We start from the raw sequence: 23614 nt of genomic DNA on the forward strand, positions 1-23614 counted from the left end.
AAAAATGGCCCAGCATCTTATCAATGAGTCATATTACTTTTCGGGGGGGGGGGGGGGTGGAATACTTTATACCAGTGATTTCTACCTTCATAAATTCATAATATTTACTGGGAAGATTAAAGCTCACATATTAGATTTTTTTTCAAAGAGTTACATACTCTATCCAGGATTTCCTAAACTGTTTGCACCATTTGTTAAAAATCAAGTAAGAGTAGCAATTGTAACACCATAAAATCAGAATTACTAAATTTACAAATATCTTTTCTCCCATAATATTTTGAAAATAAGAATGTGGCTATTTAATAAAATTTGAAAAGGGTGTCTTTAAAGTAAATTGCCATACCAAAACCTCAAATATTTTAGGGTCACTTTTGTATTATTATGTGGAAATAAAATAACAATTGAAAAAATTCCCTTCTCTGCACTCCTACAATGCATTTTACCGTTTTTAGAATTTATTATATGTTTGAATTTTAATAGTTACTTGCAATTGTCTTATGTTTCCTAATATAGTAATTTATGAAAATTACCTTACATTGTTTGGTTTGATTTCTACATGCACAGTATCATTCAAAATGGCTCAAATACAATATATACTTCTAGACTGGATGTAACCAGCGCGCGCACACACACACACACACACACATATATATATATATGTATATATATATATATATATATATACTCACACATACTCACTGAAAATCAAAAGATTTTCTGTAGACAGCCTGATGATTCCAGAGAGACTCCAGGAACATACTTAGTATTATTCCTGTCAGTTCAAAAATGAACTATACACTCCAACTAGTCTTCATCATTGATGTAAATCTTATCAAACAGCTATTACTGAGAAGGAAACTAAGCTTAAATTACATTGAAGAAAAACTCCACAAGGAGTTTTTATTCTTTTTTAATTATTAACATCAAAGGGCGAATTTAGTGGCATTAATCCAGGCTTGAAAGAAGGCACACTACCTTTGGAAAAGATGGTTCCACAGGGATCAATTTATAAAACCAGTGCAACTAAAAATGTAATAGCATTCAACAAGTCTACAGCAAAAATAGTTGAAAACTGCTGGTAGAAAATAGTCTAGTCTTTTTCCAAATTAGTGGTGGCTCATGGAAAATTAATTCAGGGCTCCAAACTATTGTTCAATGGTGGTCAGAATTTCTGTTCTCTTCTATACTGCATCATAAGGGATACTGCTCTGTGTCTAATCCACTGAGAGTGTTTTGGGGTATGTGCCTGTGTGTGTGTGTATGTGTGTGTGTGTGTGTGTGTGTGTGTACAAAATAATAATGGAAATAAAAATGGGTCACAAAGACAAAGGCACAAAAATTATTTTACTATTAATGCAACAGTTATATGACAACATCTTCAAATTACAGAATTTATAAACATTTAATATGCAAACCACAATGTAAATAGCATGTCAATCAAACCAGGAACTTATGTGCTTGGGCTGATGGAATTTAAATCCTAAGATACAGAACAGACTCACAAATATTGGCCCCAACACATCCAGATGTCTAGTTTTTGTCCTGCATATTCAGATGGAGAAAATAAAGCATAAAATAGGGCAAAAAGTAGGAGTTGCATAAAATGGGAGTACTAGAAGGACACAAAATGAGGAAAATGAGGGCAAGTCATAGACTTGCCACAGAGAATCTTGAGGGGCTCTCATGAGAGAGAAAGGGTGCTCTATTGACAATGAGCTAGCCACTATTAAGAACTGGGTGAAAAAGGGGGCGCCTGGGTGGATCAGTCAGTTAAGCATCTGACTTCGGCTCAGGTCATGATCTCACAGTTTGTGGGTTCTAGTCCTGTGCCGGGCTCTGTGCTGACATATGGGAGCCTGAGGCCTGCTTTGGATTCTGTATCTCCCTCTCTCTCTGCCCCTCTCTCGCTCTCTCTCTCTCTCTCAAAAATAAATAAATGGTTAAAAAAATATTTAAAAAAAAGAACTGTGTGAAAAAGCATTACTGAGAGATCAGGAGAATGGAAATCAAAGTCAAGGTTGTAGAACTTAGTATGTTCATGGGCAGCCAGCCATTGTACAGAGTATACGGACTTTCAAACACCAAATTCTTCCTGCCTCCAGCAATCAGGACATTTTCTAATACCATTTTACCTTGCAGACTAGACTGTTTCTTGTAACAATTCACAGAACTTTTATAGATGATGTGAAACGACGTTGCAGTTTTGTTTCTAAAACTAGCATGCTATCAGAGCAACCCAGGCCTCTTATTAATATTCACTCCCATTGATACAAAGGGATATTACATAATGCATAAGATTTTTCAACATCTAAAAGCACTATATTTCTTTGTCTGTTATGAGCATTAGCAGCTCACAAGAACGGTGCCACACAAGCAAATGGCAAGCGGTGACACTTTCAACATGAACAGCTTAGCACTCTAAAACAGGAGTATTAGAAACAGTTAGTTAACCATTGCTTGAGTATTTAGTATAAGTCAGCAGAACATATTCATGTAAAAAAAGCTAACATGGCAATACCATTCTCTTTTTACTCATGTGTATGTATTGATGTTAAGATTGAAGGTATGAATATTGAGTTCTTCACTAATTCAGTTGTGGGATTATTTCTAAAATCCACCAAAAACCTGACCTAAAGAAACCAAAATGCGTCCCTAGTTTTTAAAATTAAGGATTTTTTTAAAAGATTGTAAACTTTGAACTAGAAAAATGCCTTTATTGTTGGCTACCATCATAAAGCTATACGATTGGCAAAGATTCTTCTCAATGAAATGTGGCATCACAGATGGAAAAGTTTAAGGGTTTGTCTTGCACAGAGAGTAGGTGTTGGGATCACAGTGTCACAACATTTCTGATAAGCTGCATGACACTTTTCTTTCTTGCAAGCAAACCAGGTGATAATTTGGAAATTTTGCACCTATCTTGGCACTTGTGACAGTATTTGTCACAAAGTTTATACAACAATATGCTTCCAGTTTGTAGCTCTGTAGCTTGCATGCGATGCTTGTGTTTATGGTGCCTCCTACATCAGTATCAAAATCAATATGAGATCTAGTACACATACACACTATAAAGAAATATGTTTCATTTTCCTTAAGTTGCTAAGTTTTAGTTGTTTTACTATTTAATTCATTTTTTCCCCTCAGAGATTCACAAAGGAGATTCACAGCTTCTCTCAAATGTTTGTAAACTATTCAGAGCATTTTCCTTCACAAGAAAATTCTGCACTAGAGATTTGTATCCTAAATAACTGTCACATGAATTTTACTTCAGAAACTGGGACATTTTTTCCAAAGATATTGTTTTTAAGTTAAACAAACTATTGGATTTTATGTGAGTAATAGGATGTACCACTACAATTTCAGCCCTAGAATAAACAGAAGACATATATTTTTATACCTTTTGTTATAAAACATATACAACAATGTTGCCATTTTATTAGATAATATGGCCAGCTGTCGCATTAACACTAAATCAAAAAGCTGTAAAATTTCTAGGGTTCTTTAACAAACTAAATTTCTTTGCATTTGCTGTATCTTACTTCCTCAATGCAAAATTTCTTTACTGACTTGAAAATACAAATGCTCATCAACCCAAACATACCTTCTATTACTCTCCAACACCCAGTACTGCTTTGGTAACGCAATTTGACCTGTGCTGTCCCTAAGGGAAGTTCTCTCCTATCTCTGACCTTGACCATGTTCCACTTCACTTTGGGAATGCCCTAACTACACTCTCTAAGGACCCAAACAGCATTCCTTTGATAACATACACACATAAATGATGTTATTTCAAGGAGTAGTAAGCCAGTCAAGAAATATTATTAATGCATGTTATAATTATCTAACTTTTTTATATTACATGATTTTGGAAAATTAAAATTTTATTAAATAAAATCTTGTGTAGGTTCGGAGACTCTTAAAGAAATAGCTTAGTAAATTCCTAGCATTTTACTATATACTAATAGTATGCTAGAAATTATGAAAACACAAATAATTTACCTTTAAAGCAAAGCATTGGGTAAAATGATAATGCATATATGTGCTTGCATATCAGGTATTATCATGTTAATTTAAGTTGATAGCTGCCCTAGGCTCACTGGCTCCCTTTGACTCTAGTCTAGTGTACCGAAGGCAGCTTCAAAATAAGAGCTCCCAGCTCTGGGATAGCTGTGCTCATTAGGCTTCAGAGTTTCTTGACATGTTTATTCACCCCGAGAGAAGTTCTCAGGAACTTCTTTAAGGACAATTTCACAGAACATTTGATTATAAAATGACCCTTCTTTTGACCTAACTTCTCCCCTTTTGCAAGTGAAAAATGAACTTGGAGAGTTTGTGGGATTGCCAGACAGGAGGGGGGCATGGAAAAATGGAATGGGTAGGAAGGAGATTACAGGAAGTGAGTAGGAATGAGCGGTTGATGGCCTTGCAGTAAGAATACCAAGTTTCAAGAGTGACAGAGTCAGAAAAATACAAGAGGGGTGACAAAAAAAAAGACACCCAAAAAGAGAATGGAGTTGCTGACTGGTATCAGAGCAACTAAAACAATGCCATTTTTCTTGTCCTTAAAAGTAGCATGGCACACCAAATAGTAGAATATTGGAAGTGGTATAACAATCACTACTTCAGACATAACCCTTATCCTTGGATGAAGAGAAAGAGCTGAGTTTGTGCTCACTTTGAAGGGAAGAGACCTGGATTCGAGACCTTCGCAAAGACACTCTTGAGGGAAGGTAAACTGAATCCCAACGCAAGTTGGCCAGCTGGAGGTCAAGAGACTTCTAGTCAAAAACTCTGCAAATACATTTGAATGTGTCGGTTCTAAAAATATTTAATTCGGTTAATTAATTCAACACAAATAATGACTGGCACCTTTATATATGAGAGAGGGCGAGGTGCAGGAGGTATCGTTTTGCTACTGGCTTGCACGGAGAGTAGATCTACTGAGCAACCTTTTTAAAGTTCTTTGTATTGTATTTCTCTTCTATTGTTCCCCAGCCTTCAGTAAAATCTTGTTAAACATTCTAACCTGTTCTCAGCGATTCCTGCGGGGAACTAAAGAGCCGGCTCTCTGCCCAAACTGAAAATGAAGCAGTTTGGAGCAGCAGCAGCCACCTGAGAGAAGTGAGTCTTAAGACAACGGGTGAGATTGCATGCTATGGAGCATGTGGTAACCCTTGAGCTGGGTGCAGAGCAAGATTCTAGAGCCAGATGGCCGCGTGAGGTGGCAGTGACCAGAACAGGTGTATATGCATTCTCTGGAGAGCACCAGAAGTTCTAAAGGAAGGACATCTGGCAAAAGCCTAGACGTAATAGAGTCAGCTAGAGTTTCAACTACATACTATGACTTAGAGGGAAAAGCCATGTGACAGACTGACTAAATTCTAATTATCATTAGATTAGTAATAACTGCATATATTATATATATTATAAATATGTATTAACATTTTTAAAAAGAGTAGATGGTCCAAGACTTATTTTCATTTTGGTGCATTTTAATAACTTAATATACCATGGCTTGAAAAAAGTTAAATGATGCATAGTTCTCATACTAAGTAACTGTCATTATGTATTTACCTATTCTTTTCACCTTCTAAAGTTCAGAGCTTTTTCTCAGTAAAATCTTTAAAAATAAAACATTATGTCCCAAATGCCTAAATGGTCTCCTGCAGTTCACCTACTCGGTGGCAGGGAAACAGCTTCAACTCAGCAGCAAATCTAGAAATGAATCTATCATTCCTGGGTGTGCATATGTGAGCAAGTGACAGAAGACAAGAAGCAAGGAAGAAATAAAACGAAAGGAAACAAATGGAATGATAATAGAAGAGAGAGTGTTCCCCTTCTCCTTTCCTCCGTTTTTTTTCTAATTTTTTAACGATTTATTTTATGTTTTGAGATACAGAGCATGAGCAGGGGAGGGGCAGAGAGAGAGAGAGAGAGAGAGAGACAGAATCAGAAGCAGGCTCCAGGCTCTGAGCTGTCAGCACAGAGCCGGACGTGGGGGTGGAACACATGAACCGCGAGATCATGACCTGAGCCGAAGTGGGAAGCTTAACCAACTGAACCACCCAGGCACCCCATCTTTCCTCCATTTTAGACACCAGTGCAGCTCTAGACACATTTTAAGTATTAATGGATTCTACTCTGGATGCCCCTTCAGATGTGTAAGCACATAGGAATTACATTCTATTTTAAATCCCCTGCCTCTTAAAAAGAAGTTGTATCTTCTTGGACATATGGAGCTTATACATCACTCCAGAAAGAATAGAATTTCATAGGATATTTCATATTTACACTTAAGAAAAACTGACATGAGAATTCTTACCTAAATTTTGTTGGTAAGGACTGCAATAGCATGCATATTTTTCCCCTTTGGCTATATAGCGTCCCAACAAAATATAATACATTTAAGATGAAAAAATTATACTACAGCCTTGTCCCTATCATACATGTTCACTAATTTTGTGTTTCAAGGTACATTTTCTAAATTTGTATTTTAGGAACCTTGCAAAGCAAAGAAACCAAAAAGTTAAAGACTAAATTACTGTGCTTGTAAAATAAAAATATGACCTAATTATAATTATTATTATTATTACTTAGAGTTGCTTCACAGATGCTAAAAATAAAAATTGCCAATGACTATTTTAATAATTTCAGAGCTCCTACTCTGTGTGTAGGATCTTATACTGTGGCAGATTTACTACTATTTTAATGTAATGGAACATAGTTATATGTTCATAGAACTATGAATTTATTCTAACTGAAATTCTTTGATATTCAATGTAACTGTAATTTTTGCCAGCAGTAGTATAAAATGTAAGACTTTAAAAGTTGTGTACCTTACACTTAATCCTTTAACTTCTTTCCATTTAATTTACCTCAGCAAGTCACAAAGTAGTTAGATAAATTTCCTTTCATTTGCAAAGACTGAATCAATTCAGAAATATGGGTTAGAAATAAATTGGATTAGAATTTTTGTCTTACTTTATTCATTTTTGTCTGTGACAACTCAAGTTTTTAACACCAAAACTTTGTTGAAAATTAAATTTGCATTTTAAAACCTGATTGTTGTAATCCCCTTGATTCTTAACGCATTATTTCACAAATAGCTTACATTCTACTCTATCATTTACAAAAATATCCTCCTTGATTCTTTATTATATTCTTTTGCAATTATATCATATTTTATCATAGAATCCACAAATATTCCAAATTCTAGCTGTGTTCCATTGGTTAAGAAAGAAAACATTACTATTTCCAATGTCCCTTACTTACACAAAGGTTCTTATTGAATTTGATGTTTCAAATAACACACTTGACAATTTTATTGTTGTCAGTGATAAGAGTGCAGCTCAAACAAAACAAATGTCCTTTGCTGTCAAAGACAAGGATATCTCATGTCTCGAATGCCATCACAGACAGGAAATTGCTAGCATGGGTTTGAAACAGGGATTTCAGGACAGAAAAGGCAAAGGCTTCTTGACAAACTACATTCTTTAAAAATTGTCCATCAATCAAAGGAAGAAAAATTCTTTAGATTAGATGTTAACTCTTCTAACAGATGCATATGGTTATGCAGTTATTCTCTATACAAAAAAAGCCCAAGAATTTTAATAATTACAAGGGCATATTGTGAAAAAAAATAAGCTTTATTTATTTTGTTGAAATACTGTTCATTAAATTGTATATAATAAAATGAAACTATATGGAAACATGCATGGTAACTATAACTTTAAGTCATGTTGGTTAAATGCAATGACAAAACAGGTAAAATTTTGAAAAGAAATAAAACTTGACTGTCTAATTTTTTAAATGCAATCAGAATTTATAATGCATGTATTAAGTGAAAAGGGCATGTAATAAGTAAATCACTCAAATATTTTAAAGATCACACACTAGAAAAACAGCTTTGTGTATATTCCTTCCACATTTAGTGTTACTAATGTCTTGTTACGTTCTCTGGGGTGAAACCACAATTGACTGGTAACTGATTATTCAATCCCTTCTGCTTCCAGAGCAACAAGACATTTTATTGCATTTTCTTTCCTTTGCATCTTGCCATAGTCTTTTTATCAAGATATACTATGTCAAGTGTGCTCAGCACATTTTGAAGAAGAAAAGTCTCCAATTTTCAATTGCCTCTGGGATGTAGTCAGAAAATTAATTAAATGTATTATATCATATTATTGACTGAAGGACTTCAGTGTCATCATTTACATTTCTCAAAATATTGCTACATATCACAGAGGCAAATCTTATTTATGAAACAAATCCTAGCCCATGAGAAATTGGGTTAAAAAGTAGTTGTTCACAACTGAGTAAGGTTTAATCAATAATTCTTGCTAACTCATACTACCAGTAAGTTACTGCAGAACTCATATATATTTCATGATAAAAAGATATAAAGTAAAAATGAAAAAAAATACCACAATTCTTTGTCTCTGAAATTAATAGAATAAGAACATAAAGATTTAGGAAGCATTTGTATATTCTGGGCTCTGTGTGAGTGAGGTGTTAGATGAATTAGTTAACAAAGAGCCTATGCTTAAACCTGTAACTGAACTGGAAAAATATTGTCACTAATGGAAAAAAGGGCAGAGGCTTTACATCTTTCCCGTATTCCATCTCGCTGTGAAGTCAATGGGGCGAGAAATATAGGCAAGTACAGAACAAAGATTCATGACTGAGAACTCACTGAGAAACAGTTTAACATCTTAGCAAGAACAGAGAAGGCATCCCTAGTCATTAATTATCAAAAAGTCACAATAAAAAGCATTACATTGAGCCTGTTATGCACCAAACTGGTAGTGCTTAGCCGGAGGCAATATTATGTAGGACTCTGAGCTGGGATTTGGGTGTCAGACAGCATAGGCTCTTTTTCTCGTTCTGTCACTCCAATGTTTTATAACCCTGGCAAACCCAATTAATCTTTCTTAGCCTTCATTTCTCCATATTGACAAATGGAGCTAATAACTACAGTACTGAAGTACACCTACGCCTGCAAGTCAATTCCCGCTGCTTCAGACGCTGCACTGATGAACCTTGTATATTGACTTACAATAACTCCCCACAAGTCATCAATGGATTAAAATCGCCATGGAACTCTTAGCTATCAATAGTCTTCTTAGGATGACAAAGTAAAGACCTGCTCAGAGTGATGACTTTGAAAGTTTTACAGTAAGTTAAAAGTTATGTACTTGCTAATTCTGCTAAGGAGAGAGGACCCATGATTTGACACCCCCCTCCAAAATGTACATGATGGCCCACATTAGGTACACAAGTTCAAACTGTTCGTGTAAGTGGGCATGAACAGTTGATAGTATTACCCTCTATGTTCAGACAAAAGTATGTGAATGATATTGACTGGAATGTTTTGTCCCATGGTACTGATAGAACTTTATATAAAATTTCCAGGTATTCATGTCCCCAGTGAAAGTTATTTCTTATGAAAAAAAGCTACAGGTAGAACATATGACTTGATTTTGCAATACGTATCTAAGGATCAACAATTTTTCTAATTAATTATAATAATTTGAATTAAGAAAAGGCTGAAGAAAAATATATATTTCATTGTTATTATATCCTGAAAACTAAAAAGGTCAAATTGTTTATATTAGCATACTGAGACTTATTCTAGAAAAACATTAACAGTCATAAAAGTAACTACTATGCTCTATGCCTCTCAGATGCCAATCAGCCTTCTTTCTGTTCTGTAACCACTCCAGACATGGTCCCACGTCCTGATCTTTGCACTTGCCGTTCCTTTGGGTGGTATGCTCTTCCTGTAGATGTTCAGGTGGTTGAATCTTTTTTATTATTCAATTCGCAGCACCTCTGTCATCTTTTCAGAGTTCTTTGCTGACCACCCTCTCCAAAGTGCCTGCCCCAGTCGCATTCTATCACAGGACAGTGTTTATATCCTTCAGAGCACTTACTGATCTCAGAAGTTACCTCTCTTAAATCACTAGATACATATTTATATCTGTCTCCAATACAGTCTAGCCAGGATAGGAGACATCCTCAAGATTAATATGAAGGGATTAGAGTGGGAAGATTCTAGACTTAATTGCTGGTGGCCCTTTTTAGAGACCGGGTACTGAGGGCCCATTTATCTTCAGCTTTAAGCCTTATATTCAATTTGAGGCCAGTAGAGACATTCCAGAGAGCTTACATTGACATTGTTCTTTAACAAGAAACTAACCTATGGTCATGAATAGGTGAACTTAGAGGTAGGGTAGAGGGCATAGTTTTCACACTTTACCTTTGGCTGAGAAAAACATATCTCATTCCAATTACAATGTTAAATACTGTTTACGGAGGTTTTGTTGTTATTTTTTTTTCTGAACTAGTGGCAGAGATTCAAATTTCAGATAAACCAAAGTCAAAGAGAAATTAATAATTGTGTTACTATCCTGTTAATAGTTCATTTATTGGGGCGCCTGGGTGACTCAGTAGGCTGAGGGTCTGACTTCAGCTTAGGTCACAATCTCACAGCTCATGAGTTCGAGCTCCACTTCAGGCTCTGCACTGACAACTCGGAGCCTGGAGCCTCCTTCAGATTCTGTGTCTCCCTCTCTCTCTGCCTCTCCTGCACTCGTGCCATGCCTCTCTCTGGGTCTCAAAAATAAATAAACATTAAAAAAAATTTAATAGTTCATTTATCGAACTTTAATTCAAAACCGTAAATGGTCATGAATAGATTTTGTAGAGATATAACAAATTTCAAAACCTCTGTCAATTCTTTGTGTTATAATTGAACAAATGTTTAATAGAATTACTCTTTTCACTCAGTAATTAGTAGAATTATTTATATCTTCCATTTCTTCCCCAATACAGTTAGATCCATTGGCTTAATGTTTTGTTTATTTTCTTTAAACAAACAGAAACCCAAGTCTCTGGAAATCAGCAAGTAGAAGGCTTCAAGGAACCCAAGGAGCATTCTCTTTCTGTCTCATATATCTGATTCTTTCTGATTATCTGTTTAAATAATTTTTCTCAGCATACATATTCTCTTTGCTACTCAAGCCACATAAAAATGACCACCAACTGCCCCTTAAATCCAGTCACATGGAGAGAGACCAAATTGCAGACCAAATTTTAATCTTTATTTTTGTCTATTTCTCCAGCCCAACTCCAAACTCCTCCCACTATCCAACCTCCACAAAAAGTTTTTAATTGTCTCTGCACTGTCCATTGCCCATCCCTGGACCGAAGAAAGGGCTATCAAGAGTTTCAATAACAGGGCACTTGGGTGGCTCAGTTGGTTGGGCGTCTGACTTCAGCTCAGGTCATGATCTCACAGTTCAGTTCATGATCTCATGGTTTGTGAGTCTGAGTCCCACATGGAGCCTTCTTCAGATCCTCTGTCTCCCTCTCTCTCTGTCTCTGTCTCTCTCTGTCTCTCTCTCTCTCTCTCTCTCAAAATAAACATTTTATTTTATTTTTTTAAAAAAGAGTAATGGATTCTCTTTTACAGTTAAGGGAATTCTTTGGACAGTAGTGAAATTCCCAAAGATCTATTGGGTCAAGGTCATGAATCTGGCATGCCTTCCTAAGGTATCTGGATTTTTAACAGTTGGTAATTCATTGCCATTTAAGGTTTCTATCTAAAATTTGGCAGTGTCATATCTGTTCTGTAACAACAGTAACAAAAATTAATGGAAATGGAGAAAATAGTTTAGAACTAGACAGTTTCTAGAGATAGACATAAGAGTCAGGAAGCTATTTTCATAGTTTAGAACATACACAGAGTTTCTAATTTAAAGCAATGTCAGTGAGGTTGTGATCAGAGAAGACAGATTTGAGAGATATTTCAGGAAGAATCTTGACAAGGCTCAATGAATGATTATGAAAATTAAGGGACAGGTAAATGTTAAGGATGACTCTCTGGTCTCAATTTTGACTGGTAAGTTAGATGGTATTTCCATGCATTGGAAACACAGAGAGTATTCCATGCTGTACAGACAGTCAGAAGAGCAGATCTGGATTGTGGACAGGATGAGAACAGTGAGTTCAGGGAAGAAGAGAGAGGGAATAATAGATAAAAATCAATATAAAACTAGGCAGGCATGCTCTGGCTGTAAAACCCAAGATTCACCACAAAGAAGTATGAATCTCTTTTTTTTTATTATTATTATATGAAATTTATCGTCAAATTGGTTTCCATACAACACCCAGTGCTCATTCCAAAAGATGCCCTCTTCAATACCCATCACCCGCCCTCTGCTCCCTCCCAACCCCCATCAGCCCTCAGTCTGTTCTCAGTTTTTAGGAGAATCTAACTCTTTATACATTGACTAATCAGGAGAGTTTGATTACAGGTTTTCCTGAGAATGTGGCCCAAGGATATGTGCCATCATACTGGTAAGCATTTTTCAAAAATCTCCCTCATGCTCTCAAATTTTATTTTCAAAATACTAAGAATCTCCTTTTCCTTCTATTTTGTGTCAGCACAACCACAATGTCACACTGTTCACCTTTCACTACATTTCCTCCAAGTCTTGACACATTTCCAACCATGACTAGTCCCTTGGAAAGCATCGTCCATCATCCATTAACTGCAATTCTTGACATGAGCATTTTGCCTAGAATCCAAGTAAATAAAGTCTTCTTATAACATGTCAAAATTTGACAGTTATCAATATACATAAATACTAAAAGAAGTGATAAAACTAATTAAAAATAATAGAGAAAAGTTTACTGAATCAAGCTGGGTCCCATGTGAGAGGAGAAAATGAAAGGGCCCTAAAAACCAGAAGACAAGAATCACTGGCAATTATCAAATAAGCAAAATAGAGAAATTACTTTCAAAGACTAGAGCTATATTAAATTAAATTTGAAGAATCAATACAGCAATGTTAATATATAATATTGATAAGCTTATTTCATTCATAGATAAAAGTGAATATTAAGTCACATTCAGCTCGTTGCTAACTTTCAGTAGTTTTAATTTTTAAAAATGTCCAGATAACCTTGTATTTGTCAAAAATATCTTCACACTTGGGAATGTGAACAAACACCATACTCACAATTACTCATATAAACTCAATGGAATCTATGTATTCTTTGAAAAGTAGACTATCTCAGAGAATCTGTTAGGAAAAAAGTCATGTAATTATAAACCTTAGCATGTTATCAAATTAAACAGACTCCTAGTTATAAATGTGTACCCAGAAAGCATCTTGACAAGTTTCTATAAATCCAAACAAACTTATTTGCCACGCCAAAATTGAGCCTACATTCTTGAACCTGTGTTGTTGCTCTCTCTCCATCCCTCCCTCTTTTCCCCAACTTCACACACACACACACACACACACACACACACACACACACACACACACACACATTATTCATCTTTAAAGATGCTTTATATCCTACCATTAACCTAAGAAAGAGTATATTTGCTTATATTTTTTAAATGTAGAAATACCACAGGATGCAATCAGCACAATTCAGACTGTGAGAAACTCTGTAACACAAACTATGTTTTCTTCAACAAAAATTGTAAGAAAAATAATAGTGACATGGAGGTAGAAGCTATAGCTATAGTATGAGACTTAAGATACATGACCACCAATTGCCATGCATGGAATTTATTTGGATCCTGACTTAAAGAATAAAATTTTTAGAAAGAATTAGATATAAGTATGAGAATTTAAACAAATCTTTGTATGTTTCATCATATTAAGGGATTCTAGTTAGTGTTTTATATAATAATAGAGGTTACATTTTTAAATGAGTTATCTTTTAGAGATATATTGAAATTACATATAAATGATATAATATGATATATAGTGTGTTCTCTCCAAAATAATCCAGGAGAAAGGAATAGGAATAGGATGAGAGTATACTTGAACCCAAATGGACATGAGGTTGGTAACTATAGAAATGATGAGTATATGATGTTATACTATATAATTTTCTCTTCTTTTGAATACGTTTAATTTTTTTCAGAATAATATTGAAATGTTAAAACAAACAAACAAAAAAAACAAACAAACAAACAAACATTTGTCTGGGTCTAACCAGAACAAAAATCAAAAGAGAACATAGAGTAGAAGCTCTAAGGAAGTTAATGGCCAAGGGGAAAACATCAAGAAACCTGTGTCCTTCCCTACAAACTGCTTGGTCAAAGTCAAGTTTTGTTATCTTTTGCATATTCTGTCTGGAAGAAGTGATACATCTAATGAAGCTAATGAATTGAGTGGAAATAAAGAAAGGAAGTATAAAGGTATTTTAAGATCATGAGCTATACCTTTGTCCAGAGGAACTGAACATTGAAATAGAACTTCTAACAAAATTACAAAGGAATAAGAGCAGAAATCAAATCTGTAATAATTATTTTCCCATAACTTTATCTGAAAAGAAGAACTGAGGAGGGGACACCACATGACAAGAGAAAAACAGATCAACAGTTGTTCTGGTTTATATTTACTCATTCGGTAGTAATGAAACTAAACAAACTAAACTACCACAAAACTGGAGTGGCCATAAAGAGATGTAGAAGGAGCACTGACAAATGTCCCAATTTTTGTTAATCCATCTTAGTATGTGGTCAATAAAAGAGAACCTCTAAAGTCTATGAGTCAACAAAAAACATGTTTAAGCATATTATGTATCACTTACTATCAAGATATACTACTATTGAAAATTCTGTCCTTGGGGCACCTGGGTGGCTCAGTTGGTTAGGTGTCCGACTCTTGATTTCAGCTCAGGTCATGATCTCATGGCTTGGCTCGTGAGTTCAAGCCCTGCATTCAGCTTTGTGCTGACAGTGCAGAGCCTGTTTGAAATTCTCTCTTTCTCCCTCTCTCTGCTCCTCCCCCTTCAAAATATATACATAAACATTAAATAAAACCATGTTATATGTTTATAAAGTTAACTTCAATGAATACCAAAATAAAAATGTAAACTTCCCATAATAGCAGAAATAGAAAAAAAATCAAAAAAATTAAAACTAAATAGCAAATCTATAAGCAAAACACAGAAAATATAAATGATACTCTGACACATAATACATATACAACATACTACTATGATAGAAGTTTTCTTTTCAACATTTCATAAAAACTGATCATATGGGGGGTGCCTGGGTGGCTCATTCAGTTGAGCTGCTGACTTGATTTTGAGTCAGGTCATGGTCCTAGGGTGGTGGGATCAAGCCCCGTGTCACACTCCATGCTGAGCATGGAGAAACCTTACGATTCTCTCTCTCTCCCTCTGCCCCTCTCCCCTGCTTATGCTCTCACACTCTCTCTCTCTCTCTAAAATTTAAAAAAAAAACTGATCATGTAAAATCCTCAATAATTTGCAAAATATTTTTAAACTACAGATTCTATTAGCTCACTATGTAATCATTCTGAAAAGTTTTCGAAGTTAGAAAAAAAATACTTTATCACTTGGAAATTTTAAGACTTTATCTTAAACACTCTTAGGTTACAATACAGTTAACAACTATGGGGTGTCTGAGTGGCTCAGTCAGGTATTTGTCTGACTTCAGCTTGGGTCATGATCTTGTGGTTTGTAAGTTGGAGCCCTGCATCGGAGCCTGGAGGCTGCTTCTGTCTCCCTATCTCTCTGCTCCTCCCTTGTTCACACTCTGTCTCTCTCTCTCTCTCTCTCTCAAAACAAATAAATAAACGGGGCACCTGGGTGGCTCAGTCGGTTAAACGTCCGACTTTGGCTCAGGTCATGATCTCACAGTTTGTGAGTTCGAGCCCCATGTTGGGCTCTGTGCTGTCAGTTCAGAGCCTGAAGCCTGCTTTGGATTCTGTGTCTCATTCTCTCTCCACCCCTCCCCTGCTCATGCTCGGTCTCTCTCTGTTTCTCAAAAAATGAATAAACGTTAAAACATTTTTGAAAAATAAACAAACAAACAAACAAACAAACAAACATTAAAACATTTTTTTTTAAAGAAAACACTTGGGGCGCCTGGGTGGCTCAGTCGGTTAAGCATCCGACTTCAGCTCAGGTCACGATCTCACCATCCGTGAGTTCGAGCCCCGTGTCGGGCTCTGGGCTGATGGCTCAGAGCCTGGAGCCTGCTTCGGATTCTGTGTCTCCCTCTCTCTCTACCCCTCCCCCATTCATGCTCTGTCTCTCTCTGTCTCAAAAATAAATAAATGTTTAAAAAAATAAAAAAAAAAGAAAACACTAAAGAACCTAAATGTCTGGTTATTTAGAAAATAATTGTAGAAGCAGTTAAAATTATTTAGGAATATTCTATTTCTCCTTTGTTGGTGGGCACATTGTACACACATTTCCCATTCCACACTTTGATATTTCCACATTGATAAGCATTTGTACAATTTCACTGATTAAGTGTCCTTCCATTCTTCACTATGTATCACATCACTGCTGTCATAAATAAAATTCAATAAATGCATGTTTCTGTTTCCAAGCCCTGTGTTCTATTCTATTCCTTTATTTAAATTTATTTTTGAGACAGGGGGAGGGGGGGCAGAGAGAGAAGGAGACAGAATCTGAAGCAGGCTCCAGGCTCTGAGCTGTCAGCACAGAGTCTGACGTGGGGCTTGAAGCCATGAACCGTGAGATCATGACCTGAGCTGAAGTTGGAAGCTTAACCGACTGAGCCACCCAGGCACCCCTATTCTACACTTTATGGGGGTATCTGTTTTAATGACTATAGGTTTATAATAAGTCCTGATATCTAAAAGGACTAGTCTTTTATTCTTAATTTCATTCTTCAAAAACATCTTTGTTATTCTTGGTCCTTTACACTTCCATGTTTATAGGGACATAAAGATTTTATTTTGTGTATTGTTATATTTAGAATATATAGGTGGTATTGTGCTGAAAAGATTATTATGTTACTTTTGCTTTTTTTCCCACAAATAACTATGTTTCTAAGAGTTATCAAGTTCTTCGTGTACATCTAGTCATAGTTTCCAGCTGCCCCAGGATATGTTGGAGTACACAACCACATTACACTTATCCATTTTCCCAGCGATAGTTAAATTGCCTCTAACGCTTTGCTATTACAAATCACCATCAACGTCTCCTTACACCCTGTGTAGAATTTCTCTGGGACATACCCCTAGGAGCTGGGTTTCTGGGATGTCGGGTAGGCATACTTCACCAAGTGATATAAAATGTCTTGACAATGAAGTTGAGCCCACCGACACTTTCAACATTAGTATTCAAGATTCCTTTCTATCTACATATCTTCTAGCACTTGGAATTATAAAACTGTGTATCATTGTTTCTCAATCCGATGAGTAAAAAGTAGTATCACATTTTGATTTTAATTTCTGTGATTGCAAAGAAGTTTGAGCATCTCTTCATATAACTATTAGCCATCTAGTTTGCCCTCATTTGTATTTTATAACTTGGCCTTTATTGAGGCTTTGCTATCTTTTTCCGTAACACAGGATTCTCACAAAGAATGAAATTATATTGATACCTTTTTATCAATAATATTGAATCTTGGAACATAATACCACACAAGGACTATTATTTTGATCTTTGAATTCAATCCAAACAACCCCCAAAATTGAGACATTCAGATATTCAAGAAAAGGAACTCAAAAATGGGGAAAAATGAATCTTAAAGCACAAATTCTTAAACTAGAAAGCAGAAGAACAAGCAAACTAAGTAAAAAAACAAAATACATTAATAAAGCCAAATTGGCTCTCATCACAATTGCATATAAAATTATAAGCATTTTTAATTTTTATCATGAGAAAAAAAGAAGATAAAAAGTGTCATTAGGCATCTATGCAGACACAACTATAACTATGATAGAAATCTAAAAAGTATAAATAACTATTATATATAATTTTGCCATCCACGCATTTGAAGATAAAAATGAAATTATCGAATTCAATATTCATAAAGTCAAATGATTATTTTTCATTAAAAATATGAGGAGGGCAAATATTACTAGAGACTTTCTAGTAAATTCAGAAACAAAATAATGAAGTTCTAATCAATATAATAACCAATAAAAAATAATGAGTGCGAATACTTAAAAGAAAATGAAAATTATCATTTGTGCAGATAACATAATTTTATACCTAGACAATAAAAATATAAACTCAGGCCCTAATAGATTTACTAATTATCAAGATTGTCATAAACTACTCAAAAGTGAAAATCAGTAGCTTTTTCTATAAATAATTACAACCAGATATAAAGAAAATAAACTGTTGGCTTGGAAGTTATCACTCCATTGTAACAGCAAGTAAAAAGTTGAGAAGGCTAAAAGGTCAGTAAGTCTTCTAGGATCCTAGAAAGGGGTGTACACATAGGGCACTCTGCTGCCCTCAGGACTAGAGAGACAGGCACCTACAGGAAATGGCAGCTTCTTGGAGCAGGGACTCAAAGTGCAGGAAGAAGTACCAGGATAGAAAAACCTGAACGGTAACTGACCAACTGCCAGACCTCAGCACATCTCTGACCATTAAAACTCCAATGGGACTTAATCATAGGGGACCCCACAATACTGTGAGATTTGCCACCAGGAGCATGACTGGGTTTCCATAGCACATCACAGAGGGAAATTCCCTTTGGCCTATAGCAAGGGAAGGTGGGGCTGGGGACAGCCATTTTGAATTATACCACAACATCGGGTTCTTCTTAACCAGGCCTGTCCTCAGGTGAAACTAGTGAACCACAGCCTAACCTGCTCAGTTATTTATTACCCGAGCCTAACTGACCTGGGGAAAGAATTCCTAACTCTGGAACACAAGCTAGAACACTTCCCCTCCCCCACATCCCTTACTGCCACATTAATAAAGGCCTATTTACACCAGTTCCTTTTAGCCAGTACATCAGGTCCAGGTATCAAGAAAAAATGACAAAGCATCCCAGAAGGTAAAGGTCAGTTTGAAGAACCTGAACAAGCATCAGAACCAGACATGGCAGAGATGTTGGACTTCTCAAACCAGGAATTTAAATTTCTTTTTTCAACGTTTATTTATTTTTGGGACAGAGAGAGACAGAGCATGAACGGGCGAGGGGCAGAGAGAGAGGGAGACACAGAATCGGAAACAGGCTCCAGGCTCTGAGCCGTCAGCCCAGAGCCCGACACGGGGCTCGAACTCACGAACCGCGAGATCGTGACCTGGCTGAAGTCGGACGTTTAACCGACTGCGTCACCCAGGCGCCCCAATCAAACCAGGAATTTAAAACAACTCTTGTGTTAAGGACTCTAACGGATATAGTAGATGGCACACAAAAATAGATGGGCAATGCAAGTAGAGAGATGGAAATCCTAATTTGAAAAGAACCAAAAAGAAATGCTAGGGATGAAAAACAATGTAACAGAAATGAAGGATACCTTTGATGGGCTTATGAGTATACTGGACATAGTTGAAGAATGAATCTCTGAGCTTGACGATATATCAATAGAAACTTTAAAAACTGAAAAGCAAAGAAAACAAGTAGTGAAAAAAATAGATAAAAAAATATTGCAATATATTCATGTATCAAATCAACATGTTGTATACCTTGAATTTGCAATGTTTTATGTGATTATATCTAAATAAAAGGCAAACTTTAAAATTTTTCCTTTTTAAATGTTTATTGTTAAGAGAGAGAGAGAGAGAGAGAAAGACAGAGCATGAGCATGGGAGGGGTGGAGAGAAAGGGAGACACAGAATCCAAAGCAGGCTGTAGGCTCTGAGCTGTCAGCACAGAGCCCGATGCGGGGCTCGAACTCACGAACAGCGAGATCATGACCTGAGCCAAAGTTAGACACTTAACCAACTGAGCCACCCAGGCGCCCCAAGAGGCAAAAATTTTAAATGTAAAATTCTAAGAATAAAACTAATAAGAAATTTACAAAACTTGAAAATTTTTTTTAAAAACTATGAAACGTACTGAAGGATACACTTACACTCTTTCTCAGTCTCTTAAATGATGAAAAGAGTCAACAGCATGAACATAATTCTTTCCAAATTCACGTACAAGCGACAGGAAATCTCAACCAAGATTCCAACTTTTGAAAAAATATGTTTATTCTGAGAGAGAGGCAGAGAGAATCCCAAGCAGGCTCTGCACTGTCGGTAAGGAGACTGATGTGGGGCCGAACTCACAAACCATGAGATCATTACCTGAACCAAAGTCAGACCCTTAACCAACTGAGCTACCCAGGCACCCCCAAAATTCCAACTAAAAAGTTGTAATGGAATTTGAAAAGCTAATTCTAATGAATGGAAGATATTTGTAAAAAAGAAAAGCCACCTTTTTTGAGGGGAAAAAAAGAAATAATGTATGATTACATGTTCTAGTAAAAGCTTCTAGAAATACAGAGTTAAATGAGGTGTTAAGAACAGAGATAGGTAAAGTGGAGCAATAGAACAGAAGAGACATTCCAGAAACACATTCATGTTATACATAAGTAAGAAGTCGGTGCACTTACTTTTTAACTTGTGAGATCAGTAGGGAATATAGAGTTTAACAAATAGGTTAGAATAATATTCAGCCTTAAAAAAGAATGACATTTTGCCATTTGCAAGGACATGGATGGAGCTAGAGAGTATTATTATGCTAAGCAAAGCAAGCCAGGCAGAGAAAGACAAATACCATATGATTTCACTCATTTGTGGTATTTAAGAAACAAAACAAATGAGCAAAGGGAAAAAAAAGAGAGGCAAAACAAGAAACAGACTCTTAACTATGGAGAATAAACTGATGGTTACCAGAGGGGAAGGAGGTCAGGGGATGGGTTAAGGAGGACACCTGTGATGAGCATCAGGTGTTGTATGAAAGTGTTGAATTACTATATTGCACAGCTGAAACTATTATTACACCGTGAGTTAACGAACTATAAACAAAAATTTGAAACATTAAAAAATAAATAAAAGAAAAACTTAAAACAAATGAAAAAAATTAAGGAAATACAGTGATAAAAAACCAAATAGGTTAGAAATCATTGAGAGGTTTTTTTTTTAAGTGAAATACTTCACACTACATTTAACAAAAAATTTAGTATCTTAACAAATTTATGAAAGATATGGATAGCTAATTTTTAATTATTTGGAGGTAACAAATTCTAACAAAACTCAGAGGCCATAAAGAAAAAGACTGACCTGTTGAATTACATAAAAATGTAAAACTTCTAAAATACAAAAGAAATTATTAAAAAGTTAAAAGTCCAATGTCAGAAGAAAATTATTTTTAATTTAGATAATACACAATAGATTAATATCCTTAATATGTAAATTACTTCTAAAACCAAAAGGAAAATATAAATTACTCATTAGAAAAAATGGATTAAGTTTACGATATTTCAGACAAAAGCATATAAGCAGCCACTAAACAAATGAAAATTTGCTCAGACACACTTAATTTTTTTTTAAGTAGGCTTCATGCGCAGCATAGAGCCCAACGGAGGGCTTGAACTCACGACCCTGTGATCAGACCTCAGCTGAGATCAAGAGTCTGACACTTAACTCATTGAGCCACCCAGACACCCCACACTGAATATTTTTAAAACAGATATCCATTTTTCCATTGCGCAAATAAGAATATGTATATTTTTTCAATATAAGTCAGCGGATGTATGTTGATTCCGAAACTTGGGAGCTTCCTGGGTGAAATCTGAAACTTGTCCACGAACACGGAGGGCAAAGAGGGACCGAGGAGAGAGGCAGGCCACCCCAGGTTGGTTGGTGGCAGTTTAAACAACAAGCGAATTTCCTTACCAGGTTTATCTTGGGTAGCTGCGAGACGAGTAGATCTCTGCCAGAATCTTAAAAGCTTCCATCAGGCCTCAACTGGGTTCAGGCATGAAGTCCAGGCGGTCCCAATAGCACCTTACTCTCTTAGGGCTATGTACTTGAAAATAGCTCTGGCTGGGGGAACCACGGAGGCAATGTGTATTCCAAGCGCCGGGGAGGAGGGGGGTGAGGAGCCACAGAATGCCCGGATCTACCTCTGGGGTCAACTAGGGGTCACGTCCTCTTGAGGACCTCCTCTAACAATTTATTGAGTAAAAATGTGTAGAACCTTGATGAAAGGCAATTTTCCACTATCACCTCCAGAAATTTATTCTTTAAAATATTCCAATATTTTTACAAGCTACCACTTGTTTAAAGAAATAAATTAAACGCTATATAAATGCCCATCAAAACAGGTAAATGGTTATGTAAACTATGGTTTTCTATATTAAGAATACTATGTAGCAATTTAAAAGAATAGGAGATCTATTCTGAATACAAGAGTTTCTCTGCCTGTATTGGAATTTAAAATCAGGTGCAGAGGGTCACCTGGGTGACTCAGTCTGTTAAGCGTTCAACTTCGGCTCAGGTCATCATCTCCCGGTCTGTGAGTTTGAGCCCCATGTTGGGCTCTGTGCTGACAGCTCAGAGCCTGGAGCCTGCTTTGGATTCTGTGTCTCCCTCTCTCTTTGCCCCTTCCCTGCTTGCACGCATGCGTGCTCTCTCCCTCCCTCTCTCTTTCTCTCTCTCTCAAAAATAAATGAACACTAATTTTTTAAAAAATCAGGATGCAGAAAAAACATTGACAATTATTAATTTTATCATTCATTTATAAATGGATAAATCATACACTGGAGGCACCTGGGTGGCTCAGTCGGTTAAGCGACTTCGGCGTAGTTCATGATCTCGCAGTTCATGAGTTCGAGCCCTGCATCGGGCTCTGTGCTCACAGCTCAGAGCCTGGAGCCTGCTTCAGATTCTGTGTCTCTGGCTCTTTCTGCACCTCCCCGACTCATGCTCTGTCTCTCTCTGTCTCTCTGTCTCTTTCTCTCTCAAAAATAAATAAACATTTAAAAAAAAAGAATTGAAAAAAAATCATACACTGTGTGTGTGAGAGAGAGTATGTGTATGTGTGTATACACGTTCTTTTATGGAGACATCTATATAGGTATGTGTGAAATGATTCACAGCAAACTGACAACAGTTGTAGATAGAATAGGAAAGAAAGGTGTTTTGATCTTGTTCCTGTTTTGGTTTTGGCATCTATACAGTTTAAATCCTTTATAATAAAATGTAGTTACGAATTATTTAAAAATTAAATGAAGTTTATTTTTAATGTAAGTCAGTTAAAGCCATGATCTTGAACACATCTGAAATCCAAAAACTTTAATTTTATTACATGTAAAATGAATGGGATTACCTAGATATGCTCAAAGTCTGAAAGGTCTAGAATGAAGTCCAGTTCCAGTACTCACAATAAAATGACTCTGAGATTCAGTTTCCACGTGAGTAATAGGGTTAAAAGGAAGTAGCTAACTTTCAGGTCTCTGTGAAAAATCAAATTCCTACAAAAACTGCAAAAAGTAAAAAAAAAAATAATGTATTATAATTATTATAATCTTGTAATGCCATGGATCTATCAGTAATATATCCTGTTGTCTAAAAATAACATATGTACTATTATATAATATATACTATATATACACTGTATAATATATACAATTATATTATATATATTTACATACACACACATATATATGTGTGTGTGTGTATATATATATATACATATAATTTTCCTTATTCTTACAATATCAACTTGTTTCTATAATATGCTCCTCTGTCCTTTGGTAACCCTAAGCCTTAAATGCAAAGAGTCTGTACTAGCAATATTTATTATATATATATATGTATATATATATATACACACATATAT

At 35.8% G+C, this 23614-nt stretch overlaps 1 long non-coding RNA gene across 1 annotated transcript in view; it reads right to left on the reverse strand.

Moving 5' to 3' along the window:
• The window catches only part of LOC123385056, a 93128-nt gene extending 71131 nt beyond the window's left edge, over positions 1-21997 (reverse strand). Inside the window, exon 1 of the long non-coding RNA XR_006597056.1 lies at positions 21667-21997. This is a non-coding gene — a long non-coding RNA (uncharacterized LOC123385056). The remainder of the gene's footprint in view (positions 1-21666) is intronic.
• Positions 21998-23614: the final 1617 nt, after the last annotated feature.

This window comes from Felis catus, chromosome B1 (assembly GCF_018350175.1).
Source record: "Felis catus isolate Fca126 chromosome B1, F.catus_Fca126_mat1.0, whole genome shotgun sequence".
Lineage (NCBI taxonomy): Eukaryota > Metazoa > Chordata > Mammalia > Carnivora > Felidae > Felis > Felis catus.